The sequence below is a fragment of the Mytilus californianus genome, unplaced genomic scaffold, assembly GCF_021869535.1.
Source record: "Mytilus californianus isolate M0D057914Y unplaced genomic scaffold, xbMytCali1.0.p SCAF_5, whole genome shotgun sequence".
NCBI lineage: Eukaryota > Metazoa > Mollusca > Bivalvia > Mytilida > Mytilidae > Mytilus > Mytilus californianus.
This window is the reverse complement of record NW_026262701.1, coordinates 19008172-19013973: the sequence shown is the minus strand read 5'-3', so window position 1 is coordinate 19013973 and position 5802 is coordinate 19008172.

Here is a 5802-nt window from a genome sequence, read left to right as displayed (position 1 = left end):
TAAATATGAATGTTTATGACTGAGTTTTACCTGGAGTGCATACTATCTTTAGTAAATGTTTTATCAATCAAAAGTTTTCTCTAGATCTATAACACGGAAACGCTTCCCTGTTATCAGAATTAACAATACAATTTAAATAAAAATTACCCTTTTTTGTCGATCCTTAAGTTTCAATATTTCCGGTTACATGATACGGCTAGTTTTTTATATAGATTAGACCGTTGTTTTTCCTGTTTGAATTGTTTTACACTAGTCATTTTGGGGCCCTGTATAGCTTGCTGTTTGGTGTTATCCAAGGCTCAGTGTTGAAGGCCGTACTTTGACCTATAATTGTTTACTTTTTACACATTGTGACTTTGATGGAGAGTTGTCTCGTTGGCACTTATACCACATCTTCTTATTTCTATGTATACTTCTATTTTGATGTACGGATCACATTTAAAATATTTACGTTCTAGAGTTTGAGTACGATATGAAGAATTTTCTACAAGATATTGATATATGTATGGATATCAAAGAAATAAGTAATTTACAAACATAGCTTTTTAGATGAAATTCGTTCATATCCTATAAATAGGCAGCAGAAGTTATGAAATAAGAATCACAAACCGTATGACGTGTTTAGAACTTACATGTAGTACAAACAGTGGGACATCGAGCGTAAATATGTTGTGTTCTGTATAAAAGCAGCACTGTCAATGTTGTAACCGTTCAAACATACCTCTTGTGTAATACACTAACTCGCCAAGGAATATATTTTTGTCCCAGCTGATAAGGCTGCTAACAATATCATTATTGTTTGACGTAAATTTTACATTGATGTTCTACAGAAGGAAATCACGAATTCACCAACATTCCAACTGACTCCATTTTCCAAAAATGACATCTGTAACAAACATAAACTTTTAGCTACCTCTTTACAAGCAGAACCAAATACAATGAAAGTTCCAACTATGTACTGGCTTCCGAAGCTGCATAAAACTCCTTACAAATATAGATTTATTTCGTCTTCAAGCCATTTTTCTACTTCTAAACTATCTATTCTACTTACAAGTACACTTGGTACAATCAAAAACCTGGTAATAAATTGTTCAAATAAGGCCTTTGAAAATAGTGAAATTAATTACTTTTGGAGTGTAAAAAATTCGTTGGAAGTACTTGATAAATTACATGCTTATATTGGTGATTTCGAATCTGTTCAAAGTTTTGATTTTTCAGTCTATATACCACGTTGCCTCGTAATCTTATTAAGAAAAAATTCACACACCTGATTAAATGGGCATTTAAAAAGTCGGAATGCGAATATATATGTTCAAACTTTTTTAGGTCATTTTTTAGTAACAACAAACAAAAGAACTATGTCAATTGGGCCTGCTTTGATGCTATAACTTCCCTTGAATTTTTACTAGATAGCATTTTTGTTCGCTATGGAGATTCCGTATATCGTCAGGTTATCGGAATTCCCATGAGGACTAACTGTGCACCACTTATTGCGGACCTGTTTCTGTATTGTTATGAGTTACAATTTATGACTAAAATCAGCAAAGACCCATCGAAACAACATCTGATTCAAAAATTTATTAACACTTTTAGATATTTAGATGATATATTGGCTCTCAATAATGACGACTTCAGTATGTACACTAAAGAGATTTATCCTACCGAACTGACTTTAAATAAAGCTAATACTAACAATGAACACTGCCCTTTCCTGGATCCTGATATCTTTATCTTTAACTGGAAAATTAATACCACAATGTATAATTAAAGAGATGATTTTTCATTTCCTATTGTTTATTATCCATTTTTAGATGGTGACGTCCCCTTGTCGCCATCTTATGGTGTTTATATATCTCAACTTGTTCGATTCGCTCGTGTATGTAACAACGTATTTGATTTCAACGAAAGAAATCTCTGTATTACTGAAAAATTATTACACCAGGGTTTTCGATACAGACTTATTCGGAAAGGATATAGTTACGATACTGTTGTCAAGTCATTAAGGATTGCATATTTTTTTATTAATATTGATTCACTCATAGGGTCTTTGCATCGGAATAAAACACATTTATTCTAAAACCAGTTGTTGGCATGATACGGGTTATTTTCTGCTCATATATTTTATGATGGTATGATACTAAACCCCTAACGGGAGGAATTGTACTTGATTTTCATATGATGTATTACTGGTAAATTATTAAGCCAGGGATTTCGTTACCACAAATTACTTAAAACCTTTACTAAATTCTTCCACAGATTTAAAGATTTGGTTTTGAAGTTTGGTTGTACCTGTAGAAAACTTATTTCAAACGGGATTGCACATCCTCATTTTTACGGCAATATTGTTTACCGTGAACGGAAGAAACGATCCTGGTAAACTTATCGATCCTTTAAATAAACTTATTCTAAAAGGTTACCAATTCAACACTGTAATTAGATCATTAAATATTGTTTTTATTGGTACTAATATTGATTTTGTTATCAGTAAATTAAAAGCAAACTAAATATTATTGTTATATACATATACACATTCATGGATCTACAATCTGTCGATACCTGTATCATGGCATTGCACAAGGTCATGTTTTTCTCTGACTGTTTATGACGTCTTTACACTAAATCCATTGGATGTTGGATGTGTACGGATTGATAATTTAGTCTTAGATGCATGATTTTTTTTATTAATTGTTAGTGGCTTTGAACTAGCTGTCAGTAACTGCGAGTACTCTCAGAATTGTACTTAGTGTCTTTTTGTTGTTTGGATGTACAAGTACCCGGCCACGTCCACCTGTATTTGTAGTATTTGTATTTTATCCATCTGATGAGTTAAGCCTCTTTCAACTGATTTTTATAGTTCGTTCTTATGTTGTACTGTAACACCATTGTCCCAGGTTAGGGGAGGGGTTCATTTTTTGTACATAAATTAGGCCGTTAGTTTTCTCGTTTGAATTGTTTTACATTGTCATTTCAGGGCCTTTTATAGCTGACTGTGTGGTATGGGCTTTACTCATTGTTGAAGACCGTATGGTGACCTATATTTGTTAATTTCTGTGTCATTTGGTCTCTTGTGGAGAGTTGTCTCATTGGCAATCATACCACATCTTCTTTTTTATATAATCTCTCAATCAGTTTAATTGAGGTTTGGAGCTGGCATGTCAGTAACTGCTAGTAGTCCTTTGTTCATTTATGTATCATTGTCATTTTGCTTAGTTTCTTTTGTTACCTATTCTGACATCGGACTCGGACTTCTTTTAAACTGAGTTTTATTGTGCGCATTGCTATGTGTTTTTTTTCTACATTGACTAGAGATATAGGGGGAGGGTTGAGATCTCACAAAACATGTTTAACCCCACCGCATTTTTGCGCCTGTCCCAAGTCAGTAGCCTCTGGCCTTTATTGGTCTTGTATGTTTTTTAATTTTAGTTCATTTATATGTTTTCGAGTTTAATGTGACGTCCATTTTCACTGAACTAGCACCAATTTTATTTAGGGGCCAGCTGAGAACCACCTCCGGGTGCGGGGTTTTCTTGCTGCATTGAAGACCCATTGGTGGCCTTCGGCTGTTGTCTGCTCTTTGGTCGGGTTGTTGTCTCTTTGACAAACCCCTTATTTCCATTCTTAATTTTGCTAATTATAAAAGTATCGTAATTCGGTGCTTATTGGTTAATTATTACCCAACCGCAAAGTTATTGTTTTAACAAAAACATTATCCCTTTGAAACATGTTTCATTTTTTCTATACACAAACTTATATTGCAAAGTTCTATGTTTTATTAACTGGTGGTGGTTTACACTTTCATATTTCTTTGTTTGTACCTATTGAAGATAAGGAATTCTGAAATAATCCTGATCACAATACTACCATTATTTTGTAGTTTGGTACTGTATTCTAAATTATTTCTTCTTAAAAAAGAAATGTTATTTAAAAGAAATTAAGACATATGTTTTTTTTTAAAAATTTGTACTGTTTTATCACTTATGTCGTTTTGGAATAGATTTAAAAGTTTCAATTTATTAACAAAAGCCTTCACCATTGTATCAAAGAAAGATTAAAACCTTAAATGCACATCATCAGTATATTTGTCCACTAGTATGTTAATTAAATTTGTTTGTTCTGTTTTAGTATATACACTCTAAATGTAACATTTCGCACTTCGTATGTGAGATATTTCATTCGATTTTCTCGCAAAAGTTAAAATGCCAACTGTTTACCACTATTATCATGAAATATAGCTTCAATTAAATAAAAAAAAAAATAGAGTTTTGGTATGCGTCAATGCGATAAGGATTCAACTACCAGATAAGTATGTTACGGCCAGAAATCACCTTTAAATTGTAGCCAACATAAGACAAAAATCAATAATAAATTTAACAAGATTTATTATAAAATTTTACACGAAATATTATACAAATAGAAATGTCAACTTATCTGTTAAAATATATGTCCGATCCTTTGTCTTTTCTTTATCCGGAATGCTTCTCTCAATTGTACGGAATCGAATGGAATATATATGTCCAGTAAGTTCACAATCTAGTATGATGTCGTTCTTAAATGAAAGTGTCAATCCAACAACTCCAAAGAACTTCTGAGAATACAAGTATATTAATGTCTGTTTGAATTTCGGTGTCGGTATAGTTGTCACGGAAACTTCTAGAACACTGTAGAAGGGAAACTCCTAGAAATTGTTAAAGTTTAAATTACGCATCGTAGACTATGATCATTTCGGAATTATTATGTAAGTCAAATAGAAAGTTCTAATCTTGCCATCAGTATCTATGATTGTTCCAGTGATTTCTAGACTGCATAATTGTAACATTATTTTGTAAACAACTATAACTCAATCAGATAAACATCATAATGCCACACAAAACAAATTAGGCCAAAATAAATAAATATGATAATTACAATATCATAACACCTCCCCCTTAAAAAAAGTTTGAGTGTACCGAGAACTTTTTATGAACAATATATACAAAAATATATAGTATGTACACAGTGTTTCAATAAGATATAGATAAAGCATCTGTTCTTGTTTCTTATTTTTTGTTTGAAGGTGAGAGGATTGTGATCAGTATAAACAAGAATAGGATGCAAAGTGGGATTTAAATATACATCAAAATGTTGAAATGCAGACAACTGTGCCAAACACTCTCTTTCAATAGTTGAATTATTTTTCTAATGTTTATCTGTTTTCATGGAAAAATATGATATCGGTTTCTCAACATTATCATCTGTTTCTTGATATAAAACGGCTCCAACTCTTACATCACTTGCATTAACGGCAAGTTTGAATTGTTTTTCTGGAGTCTGGAGTGATCAGAACTGGACTGTTTATTTATAAAATTGATTTACTATTTTCAAAAGCATTTTGACGATTATCACTCCAGATGAATTTAGAATATTTCCGTAAAAGATGAGTCAAAGGTAGAACAACAGTAGCAAAATTTGAACATAATTTTCTGTGAAATTCAATCATGGCTAAATATCTCATAAGTTGTTTTTTATTTGCAGTAGGTGGAAATTTGGTAATTGCATCCACTTTAGCCATAATAGGTTTCACTTGACCGTGGCCAACTGTATGCCCTAAATAATCAACAGTGGCCTGACAAAGTTCACTTTTACCAAGATCAACAGTCAAATTGATTGTGAAAATCTATCAAAAGTATCATATAAATGTGTTAAATGCTCTTCCCAGCTTTCACTACATACAATAAGATCATCAATACAAGAATAACAACAGTCTAAATATTTTATAATACTATTGATCATTTTTTGAAATGTAGCGGGAGCACTTTTCATACC